The sequence below is a fragment of the Somniosus microcephalus genome, chromosome 3, assembly GCF_052327205.1.
Source record: "Somniosus microcephalus isolate GS21.2 chromosome 3, FLI_Smic_1.0, whole genome shotgun sequence".
NCBI lineage: Eukaryota > Metazoa > Chordata > Chondrichthyes > Squaliformes > Somniosidae > Somniosus > Somniosus microcephalus.
Window position 1 is genome coordinate 163596740 of NC_140989.1, and position 18232 is coordinate 163614971.

At 50.3% G+C, this 18232-nt stretch overlaps 1 protein-coding gene across 2 annotated transcripts in view; it reads right to left on the reverse strand.

The window, feature by feature from the left end:
* mthfd1l (methylenetetrahydrofolate dehydrogenase (NADP+ dependent) 1 like) overlaps positions 1–18232 on the reverse strand; it is a 725847-nt gene that overhangs the window by 598951 nt on the left and 108664 nt on the right. The window lies entirely within an intron of this gene.

An 18232-nucleotide genomic window follows, 5' to 3' on the forward strand; every position in this document is an offset into this window, starting at 1 on the left:
TTGGCCCAATAATTCCCTTCCAAATGCGCTAGTACGGTCGGGGTACTTACGCATCTGGCCGGATGAAATGCCGGTTTTCAGCATGCACAGTGCATGTGGGGAAAACCGGCATTTCCTGTCCTCTGAACGAAGGGGTTCAGAGGCAGAACGCGTGCGACTGCACAGGCAGCGCGTGCGCAGTATAATTCGCCGCTTTCATTAATGCTTTCAGTGAGGTCCAGTCATTACAACTTACACATGAAAAAAGCATGGGTACAGTTGCTACAGAGGCTGCGGAGGAAGATATTTCTTGTCGTGGAGCTTCTGAAAGTATGTATGTCTGTATATATTCCTTTGCGTGTTATGTATATATTCCTTTACTTATGTGTATGAATGTATTATTTAATTATGACTTTCAGAGAAAGTAACTTATTGGAAAATCATAATTAAAAACATACATTCATAGTAAAGGAATATAAAACATACATACATATACGTAAAGGAATATATGTGGACATACATACATAACTCATTCTCACATTCCATTCACACAGCCACAATTGCTCCTTCTACCTACCGTTCTGAAAACCCTTTTTAAAAAAAAAAAAAAATTTTAACTTTAAAACTTACTTAAAATTTCTTAAAATAACTTTCCTCCCTTTCCCAAACAAAAATATTGCATTTCAAAAGCTCCACGATAAAATATATCTTCCTCCGCAGCCAATGAACCACTTTACACTTGCTTTTTTTCAGTGTAACTTCTAAGGACTTAACCTCACGGATTTCATGAATGAAATCCACGAAGTTCACTGCGCAAGCGCTGCCTGTGCAGTCGCACGCGCTCGAGGTCTGGAAATGCCGGCGTTCCCCGCATGCGCTGTTCATGCTGAACGCCGGCATTTCCAACGGCCAGAAGCGTGAGTAAGCCGACCGCACTCACGCTTCTGGCCTGGAATTTCTGGCCCACTGTATCCTTAATAATGGACTCCAACATTTTGCCAACCACAGATGTTAGGCTAACTGGTCTATAGTTTCCAGCTTTTTGTCTACTTCCCTTCTTAAATAAGGGTGTTACATTAGCAGTTTTCCAATCTGCCGGGACCTTTCCTGAGTCCAGGGAGTTCTGGAAAATGATCACCAATGCATCCACAATCCCTACCGCCACTTCGCTCAAGACCCTAGGATGTAGGCCATCAGGTCTGGTGGATTTATCTGCCTTAAGTCCCATTATTTTACTGAGTACCATTTCCTTAGTGATTTTAATCGTGTTTAGCTCCGCCCCCCCCCCCCATTGCCCCCTGTTTGTCCAGTGTTGGGATATTTTTAGTGTCCTCTACTGTGAAGACTGATACAAAATATTTGTTCAGCGTCTTTGCCATCTCCATGTTCCCCATCACAATTTCCCAGTCCCATCCTCTAAGGGACCAACGTTCACTTTAGCCACCCTTTTTCTTTTTATATAGCTGTAGAAACTCTTGCTATCTGTTTTTATATTTTTTGCTAGTTTCCTTTCATAATCTATCTTCCCTTTCTTAATTAATCTTTTAGTTATTGTTTGCTGGCTTTTAAATGCTTCCCAATCTTCTATCCTCCCACTAGATTTGGCTAATTTATATGCCCTTGTTTTCAGTCGAATACTATCCTTTATTACTTTACTAAGCCACGGATGGCTGTCTTTTCTTTTACAACCCTTTTTCCTCAGTGGAATATATTTATCTTGAAAGATGTGAAATATCTCCTTGAATGTAGACCACTGCTCTTGTACTGTCTTACACTTTAATCTGTTTTCCCAGTCCACTTTAGTCAATTCTACTCTCATACCTTCATAGTCTCCTTTATTTAAGCTCAGTATGCTGGTTTGAGATCCAACTCTCGCACCCTCAAACTGAATTTGGAATTCAACCATATTATGGTCACTCATTCCAAGGGGATCCTTTACTAGGACATTTTTTATTAATCCTGTCTCATTACACAGGACCAGATCTAAGATTGCCTGCCCCCTGGTTGGTTCAGTTACATACTGCTCAAGGAACCCGTCCCTAATACACTCTATGAACTCTTCCTCAATGCTGCCATGCCCAATTTGATTAGTCCAGTCAATATGAAAGTTAAAATCCCCCATGATTATAGCTGTTCCCTTATTACAAGCCCCAACTATTTCCTGATTTATACTCCAACCAACAGAGTTGCAGCTGTTAGGAGGCCTATAGACTACGCCCACTAGTGACTTTTTCCCCTTATTATTCCTTATCTCCACCCAAACTGTTTCACTATCCTGATCCTTTGACCCAATATCATTTCTGACTATTGCAGTGATTCCATCCTTGATTAACATAGCAACCCCACCTCCCTTTCCTTCCTGTCTGTCATTCCTAATTGTCAAATACCCTTGTATGTTTAGTTCCCATTCATGATTATCTTGCAGCCATGTTTCCGTAATGGCCACCAGATCATAGCCATGTGTAGTTACTTGCACCGTCAACTCGTCAATTTTGTTGCGAATGCTGCGTGCATTCAGATAAAGAACTTTCAAATATGTTTTCTGACAATTTATTCCTGCTTTTACCCCTTTTACTACTTTACCTTTATCATTATACATTCTGTCCCTTCCTGACACGCTTTGGTTTTTAATTCCCCCCACTGCTACCTTGCTCTATTGCCTTCTCCGCTGTCATTTTTATTTTTCGCTCTCTTAAAACCTCCCCCCCACTAATTAGTTTAAAGCCCTCTCTACAGCCCTAGTTATTCGATTCGCCAGGATTCTAGTCCCAGCACTGGCCAAGTGAAGTCCGTCCCAACGGAACAGCTCTCGCCTGTCCCAGTACTGATGACAGTGTCCCAGGAAGCAAAACCCATTTCTCCCACACCAGTCTTTGAGCCATGCATTTAACTCTCTAATTTTATTTACCCTAGCCAAATTTGCACGTGGCTCAGGTAGTAATCCAGAGATTATTACCCTTGTGGTTCTGCTTTTTAATTTGGCCCCTAGCTGCTCAAACTCCCTCAGCAGAACCTCCTTCCTTGTCCTATCTATGTCGTTGGTACCAACATGGACCACGACAACTGGATCCTCCCCCTCCCACTCCAAGTTTCTCTCCAGCCCAGAGGAGATGTCCTTAACCCTGGCACCAGGCAGGCAACACAGCCTTCGGGACTCTCGCTCTCGGCTGCAAAGAACTCTATCTATCCCCCTAACGATACTATCCCCTACCACTACAACATTTCTTTTAACTCCCCCCACTTGAATGGCCCCCCGCTCCACGGTGCTGTGGCCAGGTTGCTCATCCTCCCCGCAGTCCCTGTTCCCATCCTCACAGGGAGTAAGAGCCTCAAACCTGTTGGACAAGAGCAAGGGCTGCGGCTCCTCCAAAACTACCTCCTGAATCCCCGTACCTGCCTCACTTCTAGTCACACCATCCTGACCCTGGCCACGGACTACATCTGAATTAATTAATCTAATTGGTGTGACTACCTCCTGATACACAGAGTCCAGGTAACTCTCCCCCTCCCTGATGTGTCTCAGTGTTTGAAGCTCGGACCCCAGCTCTTCAACACGGAGCCGGAATTCCTCGAGCAGCCAACACTTACTGCAAATGTGATCACCGTGAGCATCAATGGTGTCCACCAGCTCCCACATATTGCAGCAGCAACACATCACCTGATCTCCCATTCTATGTAATTAATTAAATTTATTAATATTATTTTTAAATACCCTCTGCCCCGATTCTAGATGATGAATATCGCACCTTAGAAACCATAAACCACAGAGTTTGCTTAAAAAGAGAGAAATACTTACTAAACAATCACTTACCCGCTTTCTGGTGACGTCACACTTGGATTACTTTTTACCTCTCCCCTTCCCTCTGACTTCGGAGACTGGAGATTGGTACGCCTTACCTGGGTCTCTGAAGCCTTTTTAAGCTTCCCGCTCGCGCCTCCCACCGACACCCGCGGTCTGAGGCCTTACCTGGGTCTCTGAAGCCTTTTTAAGCTTCCCGCTCGCGCCTCCCGCCGACAACCGCAGTCTGAGGCCTTGCCTGGGTCTCTTAAGCCTTTTTAAGCTTCCCGCTCGCGCCTCCCGCTGACACCCACGGTCTGATTCACCAACCTCCTGCACTGGCACAGTGTGAGTTACCAGCATCCTGCACTGGCACAGTGTGAATCACCAACCTCCCGCACTGGCACAGTGTGAGTTACCAGCATCCTGCACTGGCACAGTGTGAATCACCAACCTCCTGCACTGGCACAGTGTCTGATTCATCAACCTCCTGCACTGGCACAGTGTGATTAATCAACATCCTGTATTGGCACAGCGTGAGTTACCAAGCTCCTGCTCTGGCACAGTCTGAGTCACCAACATCCTGTACTGGCACACTGTCTGATTCACCAACCTCTCGCACTGGCACAGCGTGAGTTACCTACCTCTTGTACTGGCACAGTGTCTGATTCACCAACTTCCTGTACTGGCACTGTGTGATTCACCAACCTCCTGTACTGGCACAGTGTGATTCACCAACCTCACGCACTGGCACAGTGTCTGATTCACCAACCTCCTGTACTGGTACAGCATGAGTAACCAACCTCCTGCACCTGCACAGTGTCTGGCTCACCAACTTACTGCACTGGCACAGTGCGATTCATCAACCTCCTGTACTGGAACAGCTTGAGTTACCAACCTCCTGTACTGGCACATTGTCTGATTCTCCAACTTCCTGCACTGGCACAGTGTGAGTTACCAACCTCCAGTACTGGCACAGCGTGAGATACCAACCTCCTGTACTGGTACAGCATGAGTTAGCAACCTCCTGCACTGGCACAAAGTCTGATTCACCAACCTCCTGCACAGGCACAGTGATTGATTCACCAACCTCCTGCACTGGCACAAAGTCTGATTCACCAACCTCCTGTACTTGCACAGTGTCTGATTCACCAACCTCCTGTACTGGCACAGTGTCTGATTCATCAACCTTCTGCACTGGCAAAGCATGATTCACCAACCACCTGCACTGGCACAGTATGAGTTACCAACCTCCTACACTGGCACAGTGTGATTCACAGACCTCCCACACTGGCACAGCGTGAGTTACCAACCACCTGCACTGGCACAGTGTCTGATTCACCAACCTCCTGTACTGGCAAGGTGCAATTCACAAAACTCCTGTACTGGCACAGTGTCTGATTCAACAAACTCGTGCACTGGCACAGTGTGAGTTACCAACCTCCTGCACTGGCACAGTATCAGATTCATCAACCTCCTGTACTGGCACAGTGTGATTCACCAACCCCGCACACTGGCACAGTGTCTGATTCACGAACCTCCTGTACTGGTACAGTGCGATTCATCAACCTCCTGCACTGGCACAGTTTGAGTTACCAACCTGCTGTACTGGCACAGCGTGAGTAAACAACCTCCTGCTCCGGCACAGTGTGAGTTACCAACCTCCTGCACTGGCACAGTGTCTGATACATCAACCTCCTGCACTGGTACAGCATGAATTACCAACCTCCTGCACTGGCACAATGTCTGATTCACCAACCTCCTGCACAGGCACAGTGTCTGATTCACCAACCTCCTGCACATGGCACAGCATGAGTAAACAACCTCCTGCTCTGGCACAGCGTGAGTTACCAACCTCCTGCACTGGCACAATGTCAGATTCACCAAACTCCTGCACAAGCACAGTGATTGATTCACCAACATCCTGTACTGGCACAGTGTGATTCACCAACCTCCTGTATTGGCACAGTGCGATTCACCAACCTCCTGTACTGGCACAGTGTCTGATTCACCAACCTCCTCTTCTGGCACAGTGAGACTTACCAACCTCCTGTACTGGCACAGTGTCTGATTCACCAACCTCCTGTACTGGCACAGTATCTGATTCACCAACCTCTTGTAATAGCAACGTGCAATTCACCAAACTCCTGTACTGGCACAGTGCCTGATTCACCAACGTCCTGAACTGGCATAGTGTGACTTACCAACCTCCTGTACTGGCACAGTGTCTGATTCACCAACCTCCTGTACTGGCACAGTGTCTGAGTGACCAACTTCCTGTACTGGCAAGGTGCAATTCACCAACCTCCTGTATTGGCACAGTGTGATTTACCAACCTCCTGCACTGGCACATTGTGATTCATCAACCTCCTGCACTGGCACAGCGTGAGTTGCCAACCTCCTGCACTGGTACAGTGTCTAATTAATCAACCTCCTGCACTGGCACAGTGTGATTAACCAACCTCCCACACTGGCACAGCGTGAGTTACCAATCTCCTGCACTGGCACAGTGTCAGATTCCTCAACCTCCTGCACTGGCACAGTGTGATTCACCAACTCCCGCACTGGCACAGCATGAGTAACCAACCTCCTGCACTGGCACAGTGTCTGATTCACCAACCTCCTGTACTGGCAAGATGCAATTCCCCAACCTCCAGTACTAGCACAGCGTGATTCACCACCCTCCTGTACTGGCACAGTGTCTGATTCACCAACCTCCTGCACTGGCACAGTGTGAGTTACCAACCTCCTGCACTGGCACGGTGTCTGATTACTCAACCTCCTGCACTGGCACAGCGTGATTCACCAACCTCCCACACTGGCACAGTGTCTGATTCACCAACCTCCTCTATTGGCACCGTGTTATTCACCAACGTCCTGTACTGGCACATGTGTGATTCACCAACCCCGCACACTGGCACAGTGTCTGATTCACCAAACTCCTGCACTGGCACAGCGTGAATTACCAACCTCCTGCACTGGACAGTATCAGATTCATCAACCTGCTGCACTGGCACAGTGTGATTCACCAACCTCCCACACTGGCACAGTGTCTGATTCACCAACCTCCTCTATTGGCACCGTGTTATTCACCAACGTCCTGTACTGGCACAGCGTGATTCACCAACCCCGCACACTGGCACAGTGTCTGATTCACCAACCTCCTCTATTGGCACCGTGTTATTCACCAACGTCCTGTACTGGCACAGTGTGATTCACCAACCCCGCACACTGGCACATTGTCTGATTCACCAACTTCCTGTACTGGCACAGTGTCAGATTCACCAACCTCCTGCACTGGCACAGTTTGAGTTACCAACCTGCTGTACTGGCACAGCGTGAGTTACCAACCTCCTGCACTGGCACAGCATGAGTAAACAACATCCTGCTCCGGCACAGCATGAGTTACCAACCTCCTGCCCTGGCACAGTGTCTGATACATCAACCTCCTGTACTGGTACAGCATGAGTTACCAACCTCCTGCACTGGCACAATGTCTGATTCACCAACCTCCTACACAGGCACAGTGATTGATTCACCAACATCCTGTACTAGCACAGTGTGAATCACCAACCTCCTGTACTGGCACAGTGCGATTCACAGACCTCCCACACTGGCTCAGCATGAGTTACCAACCTGCTGCACTGGCACAGTATCTGATTCATCAACCTCCTTCACTGGCACACTGATATTCACTAACCTCCCGCACTGGCACAGTGTGATGTACCAACCTCCTGCACTGGCAAAGTGTTTGTTTCACCAACCTCCTGTACTGGCAAGGTGCAATTCACAAAACTCCTGTACTGGCACAGTGTCTGATTCACCAAACTCCTGCACTGGCACAGTGTGAGTTACCAACCTCCTGCACTGGCACAGTATCAGATTCATCAACCTCCTGCACTGGCACAGTGTGATTCACTAACCTCCTGCACTGGCACAGCATGAGGTACCAACCTCCTGCTCTGGCACAGTCTGATTCACCAACATCCTGTACTGGCACAGTGTCTGATTCACCAACCTCCCACACTGGCACAGCATGAGTTACCTACCTCTTGTACTGGCACAGTGTCTGATTCACCAACTTCCTGTACTGGCACAGTGTCTGATTCAGCAACCTCCTGCACTGGCACAGTTTGAGTTACCAACCTCCTGCACTGGCACAGCATGAGTTACCAACCTCCTGCACTGGCACAATGTCTGATTCACCAACCTCCTGCACAGGCACAGTGATTGATTCACCAACATCCTGTACTGGCACAGTGCGATTCACCAACCTCCTGTACTGGCACTGTGCGATTCACCAACCTCCTCTACTGGCAGTGTCTGATTCTCCAACCTCCTCTACTGGCACAGTGTCTGATTCACCAACCTCCCACACTGGCACAGCGTGGGTTACCAACATCTTATACTGGCACAGTGTCTGACTCACCAACCTCCTGTACTGGCACCATGTGATTCACCAACCTCCTGTACTGGCAAAGTGTGATTCACCAATCACACGCACTGGCACAGTGCCTAATTCACCAACCTCCTGTACTGGTACAGCATGAGCTACCAACCTCCTGCACTGGCACAATGTCTGATTCACCAACCTCCTGCACAGGCACAGTGATTGATTCACCAACATCCTGTACTGGCACAGTGCAATTCACCAACCTCCTGTACTGGCACAGTGCGATTCACCAACCTCCTCTACTGGCAGTGTCTGATTCACCAACTTCCTGTACTGGCACAGTGTCTGATTCACCAACCTCCTGCACTGGCACAGTGTGAGTTACCAAAATGCTGTACTGGCACTGCGTGAGTTACCAACCTCCTGCACTGGCACAGCATGAGTAAACAACCTCCTGCTCTGGCGCAGCGTGAGTTACCAACCTCCTGCACTGGCACAGTGTCTGATACATCAACCTTCTGTACTGGTACAGCATGAGTTACCAACCTCCTGCACTGGCACAATGTCAGATTCACCAACCTCCTGCACAGGTGCAGTGATTGATTCACCAACATCCTGTACTGGCACAGTGTGATTCACCAACCTCCTGTACTGGCACAGTGCGATTCACCAACCTCCTGTACTGGCACAGTGTCTGATTCACCAACCGCCTGTTCTGGCACAGTGTGACTTACCAACCTCCTGTACTGGCACAGTGTCTGATTCACCAACATCCTGTACTGGCACAGTATGATTCACCAACCTCCCGCACTGGCACAGCATAAGTAACCAATCTCCTGCACTGGCACAGTGTCAGATTCCTCAACCTCCTGCACTGGCACGGTGTGATTCACCAACCTCCCACACTGGCACAGCATGAGTAACCAACCTCCTGCACTGGCACAGTGTCTGATTCACCAAACTCCTGTACTGGCAAGATGCAATTCACCAACCTCCTGTACTAGCACAGCGTGATTCACCACCCTCCTGTACTGGCACAGTTTCTGATTCACCAAACTCCTGCACTGGCGCAGTGTGAGTTACCAACATCCTGCACTGGCACAGTGTGATTCACCAACCTCCCGCACTGGCACAGCATGAGTTGCCAACCTCCTGCACAGGCACAGTGTCTGATTCATCAACCTCCTGCACTGGCACAGTGTAATTCAGCAACCTCCTGTACTGTCACTGTGTAACTTACCATCCTCCTGCACTGGCACAGTGTCTGATTCATCAACCTCCTGCACTGGCACAGCATGAGTTGCCAAACTCCTACACGGGCACAGTGTGAGTTACCAACCTTCTGCACTGGCACAGCATGATTCACCAACCTCCTGCACTGGCTCAGTGTGAGTTACCAACCTCCTGCACTGGCACAGTGTGATTCACAGACCTCCCACACTGGCTCAGCATGAGTTACCAACGTCCTGCACTGGCATAATATCTGATTCACCAACCTCCTGCACTGGCACAGTGTGATTCACTAACCTCCTGCACTGGCACAGCGTGAGGTACCAACCTCCTGCTCTGGCACAGCCTGATTCACCAACATCCTGTACTGGCACAGTGTCTGATTCTCCAACCTCCTGTACTGGCACAGTGTCTGATTCACCAACCTCCCACACTGGCACAGCGTGAGTTACCAACATCTTATACTGGCACAGTGTCTGACTCACCAAGCTCCTGTACTGGCACCATGTGATTCACCAACCTCCTGTACTGGCAAAGTGTGATTCACCAATCACACGCACTGGCACAGTGCCTGATTCACCAACCTCCTGTACTGGTACAGCGTGAGTAACCATCCTCCTGCACCTGCACAGTGTCTGATACATCAACCTGCTGTACTGGTACAGCGTGAGCTACCAACCTCCTGCACTGGCACAATGTCTGATTCACCAACCTCCTGCACAGGCACAGTGATTGATTCACCAACATCCTGTACTGGCACAGTGCAATTCACCAACCTCCTGTACTGGCACAGTGCGATTCACCAACCTCCTCTACTGGCAGTGTCTGATTCACCAACTTCCTGTACTGGCACAGTGTCTGATTCAACAACCTCCTGCACTGGCACAGTGTGAGTTACCAAACTGCTGTACTGGCACAGCGTGAGTTACCAACCTCCTGCACTGGCACAGCATGAGTAAACAACCTCCTCCTCCGGCGCAGCGTGAGTTACCAACCTCCTGCACTGGCACAGTGTCTGATACATCAACCTCCTGTACTGGCACAGTGTGATTCACCAACCTCCTGTACTGGCACAGTGCGATTCACCAACCTCCTGTACTGGCACAGTGTCTGATTCACCAACCGCCTGTTCTGGCACAGTGTGACTTACCAACCTCCTGTACTGGCACAGTGTCTGATTCACCAACATCCTGTACTGGCACAGTGTGATTCACCAACCTCCCGCACTGGCACAGCATGAGTAACCAATCTCCTGCACTGGCACAGTGTCAGATTCCTCAACCTCCTGCACTGGCACGGTGTGATTCACCAACCTCCCACACTGGCACAGCATGAGTAACCAACCTCCTGCACTGGCACAGTGTCTGATTCACCAAACTCCTGTACTGGCAAAATGCAATTCACCAACCTCCTGTACTAGCACAGCGTGATTCACCACCCTCCTGTACTGGCACAGTTTCTGATTCACCAAACTCCTGCACTGGCGCAGTGTGAGTTACCAACATCCTGCACTGGCACAGTGTGATTCACCAACCTCCCGCACTGGCACAGCGTGAGTTGCCAACCTCCTGCACAGGCACAGTGTCTGATTCATCAACCTCCTGCACTGGCACAGTGTAATTCAGCAAGCTCCTGTACTGTCACTGTGTAACTTACCATCCTCCTGCACTGGCACAGTGTCTGATTCATGAACCTCCTGCACTGGCACAGCATGAGTTGCCAAACTCCTACACGGGCACAGTGTGAGTTACCAACCTTCTGCACTGGCACAGCATGATTCACCAACCTCCTGCACTGGCTCAGTGTGAGTTCCCAACCTCCTGCACTGGCACAGTGTGATTCACAGACCTCCCACACTGGCTCAGCATGAGTTACCAACGTCCTGCACTGGCATAATATCTGATTCACCAACCTCCTGCACTGGCACAGTGTGATTCACTAACCTCCTGCACTGGCACAGCGTGAGGTACCAACCTCCTGCTCTGGCACAGCCTGATTCACCAACATCCTGTACTGGCACAGTGTCTGATTCTCCAACCTCCTGTACTGGCACAGTGTCTGATTCACCAACCTCCCACACTGGCACAGCGTGAGTTACCAACATCTTATACTGGCACAGTGTCTGACTCACCAAGCTCCTGTACTGGCACCATGTGATTCACCAACCTCCTGTACTGGCAAAGTGTGATTCACCAATCACACGCGCTGGCACAGTGCCTGATTCACCAACCTCCTGTACTGGTACAGCGTGAGTAACCATCCTCCTGCACCTGCACAGTGTCTGATACATCAACCTGCTGTACTGGTACAGCGTGAGCTACCAACCTCCTGCACTGGCACAATGTCTGATTCACCAACCTCCTGCACAGGCACAGTGATTGATTCACCAACATCCTGTACTGGCACAGTGCAATTCACCAACCTCCTGTACTGGCACAGTGCGATTCACCAACCTCCTCTACTGGCAGTGTCTGATTCACCAACTTCCTGTACTGGCACAGTGTCTGATTCAACAACCTCCTGCACTGGCACAGTGTGAGTTACCAAACTGCTGTACTGGCACAGCGTGAGTTACCAACCTCCTGCACTGGCACAGCATGAGTAAACAACCTCCTCCTCCGGCGCAGCGTGAGTTACCAACCTCCTGCACTGGCACAGTGTCTGATACATCAACCTCCTGTACTGGCACAGTGTGATTCACCAACCTCCTGTACTGGCACAGTGCGATTCACCAACCTCCTGTACTGGCACAGTGTCTGATTCACCAACCTCCTGTACTGGCACAGTATCTGATTCACCAACCTCCTGTACTAGCAACGTGCAATTCACCAACCTCCTGTACTGGCACAGTGTCTGATTCACCAACGTCCTGTACTGGCATAGTGTGTCTTACCAACCTCCTGTACTGGCACAGTGTCTGATTCACCAACCTCCTGCATTGACACAGTTTGAGTTACCAACATGCGGTACTGGCATAGCCTGAGTTAGCAACCTCCTGCACTGGCACAGCTTGAGTAAACAACCTCCTGCTCCGGCACAGCTTGAGTTACCAACCTCCTGCACTGGCACAGTGTCTGATACATCAACCTCCTGTACTGGTACAGCATGAGTTACCAACCTCCTGCACTGGCACAGTGTCTGATTCACCAACCACCTGTACTGGCACAGTGTGAATCACCAACCTCCTGTACTGGCACAGTGTGATTCACCAACCTCTTGCACTGGCACAGTGTGATTCACAGACCTCCCACACTGGCTCAGCATGAGTTACCAACCTGCTGCACTGGCACAGTATCTGATTCATCAACCTCCTTCACTGGCGCAGTGATATTCACTAACCTCCCGCACTGGCACAGTGTGAGTTGCGAACCACCTGCACGAGCACAGTCTGATTCACCAACATCTTGTACTGTCAGTGTGTCTGATTCACCAACCTCCGATACTGGCACAGTGTCTGATTCACCAACCACCTGCACTGGCACAGTGTGAGTTAGCACCCTTCTGCAGTGGCACAGTGTGATGCACCAACCTCCTGCACTGGCACAGTGTGCGTTACCAACCTCCTGCAATGGCACGGTGTCTGATTCACCAACCTCCAGCACTGGAACAGCGTGAGTTACCAACCTCCTGCACTGGCACAGTGTCTGATTCATCAACCTCCTGTACTGGCACAGTGTCTGAGTCACCAACCTCCTGTACTGGCAAGGTGCAATTCACCAACCTCCTGTATTGGCACAGTGTCTGATTCACCAACATCCTGCACTGGCACAATATGAGTTACCAACCTCCTGCACTGGCACATTGTGATTCATCAACCTCCTGCACTGGCACAGCGTGAGTTACCAACCTCCTGCACTGGCACAGTGTCTAATTCATCAACCTCCTGCACTGGCACAGTGTGATTAACCAACCTCCCACACTGGCACAGCGTGAGTTACCAATCTCCTGCACTGGCACAGTGTCAGATTCCTCAACCTCCTGCACTGGCACAGTGTGATTCACCAACCTCCCGCACTGGCACGGCATGAGTAACCAACCTCCTGCACTGGCACAGTGTCTGATTCACCAAACTCCTGTACTGGCAAGATGTAATTCACCAACCTCCTGTACTAGCACAGCGTGATTCACCACCCTCCTGTACTGGCACAGTTTCTGATTCACCAAACTCCTGCACTGGCGCAGTGTGAGTTACCAACATCCTGCACTGGCACAGTGTGATTCACCAACCTCCCACACTGGCACAGTGTGAGTTGGCAACCTCCTGCACAGGCACAGCGTCTGATTCATCAACCTCCTGCACTGGCACAGTGTAATTCAGCAACCTCCTGTACTGTCACTGTGTAACTTACCATCCTCCTGCACTGGCACAGTGTCTGATTCATGAACCTGCTGCACTGGCACAGCGTGAGTTGCCAAACTCCTACACGGGCACAGTGTGAGTTACCAACCTTCTGCACTGGCACAGCGTGATTCACCAACCTCCTGCACTGGCTCAGTGTGAGTTACCAACATCCTGCACTGGCACAGTTTGATTCACAGACCTCCCACACTGGCTCAGCGTGAGTTACCAATGTCCTGCACTGGCATAGTATCTGATTCACCAACCTCCTGCACTGGCACAGTGTGATTCACTAACCTCCTGCACTGGCAGAGTGTGAGGTACCAACCTCCTGCTCTGGCACAGTCTGATTCAACAACATCCTGTACTGGCACAGTGTCTGATTCTCCAACCTCCTGTACTGGCACCATGTGATTCACCAACCTCCTGTACTGGCAAAGTGTGATTCACCAATCACACGCACTGGCACAGTGCCTGATTAACCAACCTCCTGTACTGGTACAGCGTGAGTAACCATCCTCCTGCACTGGCACAATGTCTGATTCACCAACATCCTGTACTGAATGTGGTAAACCACTGTTATACCTGTCTGTATGTGTATGTGTATTCCACCAGGTACAGGTCTGGACATGCCTCGGCTGACTCCTCCCACTATTCCAGGTATATAAGTGACTACCTCCCAGTCCCTTAGTATTCTGGACGGGTCGACCACTCGAGACTAGACCTTCATTCTTTAGTTAATAAAAGCCTGGTTGTTACTCGCTTAACCTCAGTCTTTTGAGTAATTGATGGCGCATCACTGGCACAGTGCAATTCACCAACCTCCTGTACTGGCACAGTGCGATTCACCAACCTCCTCTACTGGCAGTGTCTGATTCACCAACCTCCTGTGCTGGCACAATGTGATTCACCAACCTCCTCTACTTGCACAGTTTCTGATACACCAACCTCCTGTACTGGCACAGTGTGACTTACCAACCTCCTGTACTGGCACAGTGTCTGATTCACCAACCTCCTGTACTGGCACAGTGTCTAATTCACCAACCTCCTGTACTGGCACAGTGTCTGATTCACCAACCTCCTGTACTGGCACAGTGTGACTTTCCAACCTCCTGTACTGGCACAGTGTCTGATTCATCAACCTCCTACACTGGCATAGTGTGAGTTACCAACTTTCTGCATTGGCACAGTGTGATACACCAACCACCTGCACTGGCACAGTGTGAGTTACCAACGTCCTGCACTGGCACAGTTTCTGATTCATCAACCTCCTTCACTGGCACAGTGTGATTCACTAATCTCCCGCACTGGCACAGCATGAGTTACCAACCTCCTGCACTGGCACAGTCTGATTCACCATCATCCTGTACTGGCACAGTATCTGATTCACCAACCTCCTGTACTGGCACAGTGTGATTCACCAACCTCCTGTACTGGCACAGTGCCTGATTCACCAACCTCCTGCACTGCCACAGTGTGAGTTACCAACCTTCTGCACTGGCACAGTATAACTCACCAACCTCCTGCACTGGCACAGTGTGATTCACCAACATCTGGCACTGGCACCGCGTGAGTAACCAACCTCCTGCACTGGCACAGTGTCTGATTCACCAACCTCCTGTACTGGCAAGGTGCAATTCACCAACCTCCTGTACTGGCACAGTGTGATTCACCACCCTCCTGTACAGGCACAGTGTCTGATTCACCAACCTCTTGCACTGGCACAGTGTGATTCACCAACCTCCCGCACTAGCACAGCGTTAGTTACCAATCTCCTGCACTGACACAGTGTCTGATTCATCAACCTCCTGTGCTGGCACAGTGTCTGATTCACCAACCGCCCGTACTGGCACAGTGTCTGATTCACCAACTTCCTGTACCAGCACGTTCTGATTCACCAACCTCCTGCTTTGGCACAGAGCCTGATTACCCTACCTCCTGCACTGCCAATGTCTGATTCACCAACCTCCTGCACTGGCACAGTGTCTGATTCACCAACCTCCTGTACTGGCACAGTGTCTGATTCATCAACCTCCTGTACTGGCACAGTGTGAGTTATCAACCTCCTGCACTGGCAAAGCGTGAGTTTCTAACCTCCTGTACTGGCACAGTGTCTGATTCACCAACATCCTGCACTGGCACAATGTGAGTTACCAACCTCCTGCACTGGCACAGTGTGATTCATCAAGCTCCCACACTGGCACAGCGTGAGTTACCAACCTCCTGCACTGGCGCTGTGTCTAATTCATCAACCTCCTGCACTGCCACAGTGTGATTCACCAACCTCCTGCACTGGCACAGCGTGAGTTACCAACCTTCTGCGCTGGCACAGAGTCTGATTCACCAACCTCCTGTACTGGCACAGTATCTGATTCACCAACCTCCGGTACTGGCACAGTGTGATTCACCAACATCCTGTACTGGCACAGTGCGATTCACTAACCTCCTGCACTGGCACAGTGTCTGATTCACAAAACCCCTGCACTGGCACAGTGTCTGATTCACCAACCTCTTGCACTGGCACAGTGTCTGATTCACTAGCCTCCCGCACTGGCACAACGTGTGTTACCAACCACCTGTACTGGCACAGTGTCTGATTCACCAACCTCCTGTACTGGCACCGTGTGATTCACCAACCTCCTGTACTGGCACAGTGTGATTCATGAACCTCCCGCACTGGCACAGTGTCTGATTCACCAACCTGCCCTGTACAGGCACAGTGTGATTCACCAAACTCCTGCACTGGCACAGTGTCTGATTCACCAACCTCCTGCACTGTCACAGTGTGATTCACTAACCTCCTACACTGGTACAGTGTCTGATTCCCCAACCTCCTGCACTGGCATAGTTTCTGATTCACCAACGTCCTGTACTGGCACAGTGTGAGATACCAACCTCCTGCACCTGCACAGTGTCTGATTCACCAACCTCCTGCTCTAACACAGTGCGATTCATCAACCTCCTGCACTGGCAAAGCGTGAGTTGCCATCCTCCTACACTGGCATAGTGTAAGTCACCAACCTTCTGCAATGGCACAGCGTGATTCACCAACCACCTGCACTGGCACAGTGTAAGTTACCAACCTCCTGCACTGGCACAGTGTGATTCACAGACCTCCCACACAGGCTCAGCATGAGTTACCAACCTCCTGCACTGGCACAGTATCTGATTCATCAACCCCCTTCACTGGCACAGTGTGATTCACTAACCTCCCGCACTGGCACAGCGTGAGTTACCAACATCCTGCACTGGCACAGTCTGATTCACCAACATCCTGTACTGGCACTGTGTCTGATTCACCAACCTCCTGTCCTGGCACATTGTGATTCACCAACTTCCGGTACGAGCACAGTGTCTGATTCACCAACCTCTTGCACTGGCACAGTGTGAGTTACCAACCTTCTGCACTGGCACAGTGTAACTCACCAACCTCCTGCACTGGCACAGTGTGAGTTACCAACCTCCTGCACTGGCACAATGTTTGATTCCTCAACCTCCTGCACTGGCGTAATGTGATTCACCAACCTCCGGCACTGGCACCGCGTGAGTTACCAACCTCTTGTACTGGCACAGTGTGATTCACCACCCTCCTGTGCAGGCACTGTGTCTGATCCACCAACCTCCTGCACTGGCACAGTGTGAGTTACCAACCTCCTGCACCGGCACAGTGTCTGATTCATCAACCTCCTGCACTGGCACTGTGTGATTCACCAAACTCCTATACTGGCACAGTGTGACTTTCCAACCTCCTGCACTGGCACAGTGTCTGATTCACCAACCTCCTGCCCTGGCACAGCATGAGTTGCCAACCTCCTACACTGGCACAGTGTGAGTTACCAACCTTCTGCACTGGCACAGCATGATTCACCAACCTCCTGCACTGGCACAGTGTGAGTTACCAATGTCCTGCACTGGCACAGTGTGATTCACAGACCTCCCACACTGGCTCAGCGTGCGTTACCAACCTCCTGCACTGGCTGAGTATCTGATTCATCAACCTCCTGCACTGGCACAGTGTGATTCACTGACCTCCTGCACTGGCACAGTGTGAGTTTCCAACCTCCTGTACTGTCACAGTGTGATTCACCAACCTCCTGCACTGGCACCGTGTGAGTTAGCAACATCCTGCACTGGCACAGTTTGATTCACAGACCTCCCACTCTGGCTCAGCGTGAGTTACCAACCTCCTGCACTGGCACAGTATCTGATTCATCAACCTCCTGCACTGGCATAGTGTGATTCACTAACCTCCTGCACTAGCACAGCGTGAGTTTCGAACCTCCTGCACTGGCACAGTGCGATTCACCAAACTCCTCTACTGGCACAGTGTCTGATTCACCAACCTCCTGTACTGGCACAGTGTCTGATTCACCAACCTCCTGTACTGGCACAGTGTCCGATTCACCAACCTCCAATACTGGCACAGTGTCTGATTCTCCAACATCCCGTACTGGTACAGTGTCCGATTCACCAACCTCCTGTACCTGCACAGTCTGATTCACCAACCTCCTGC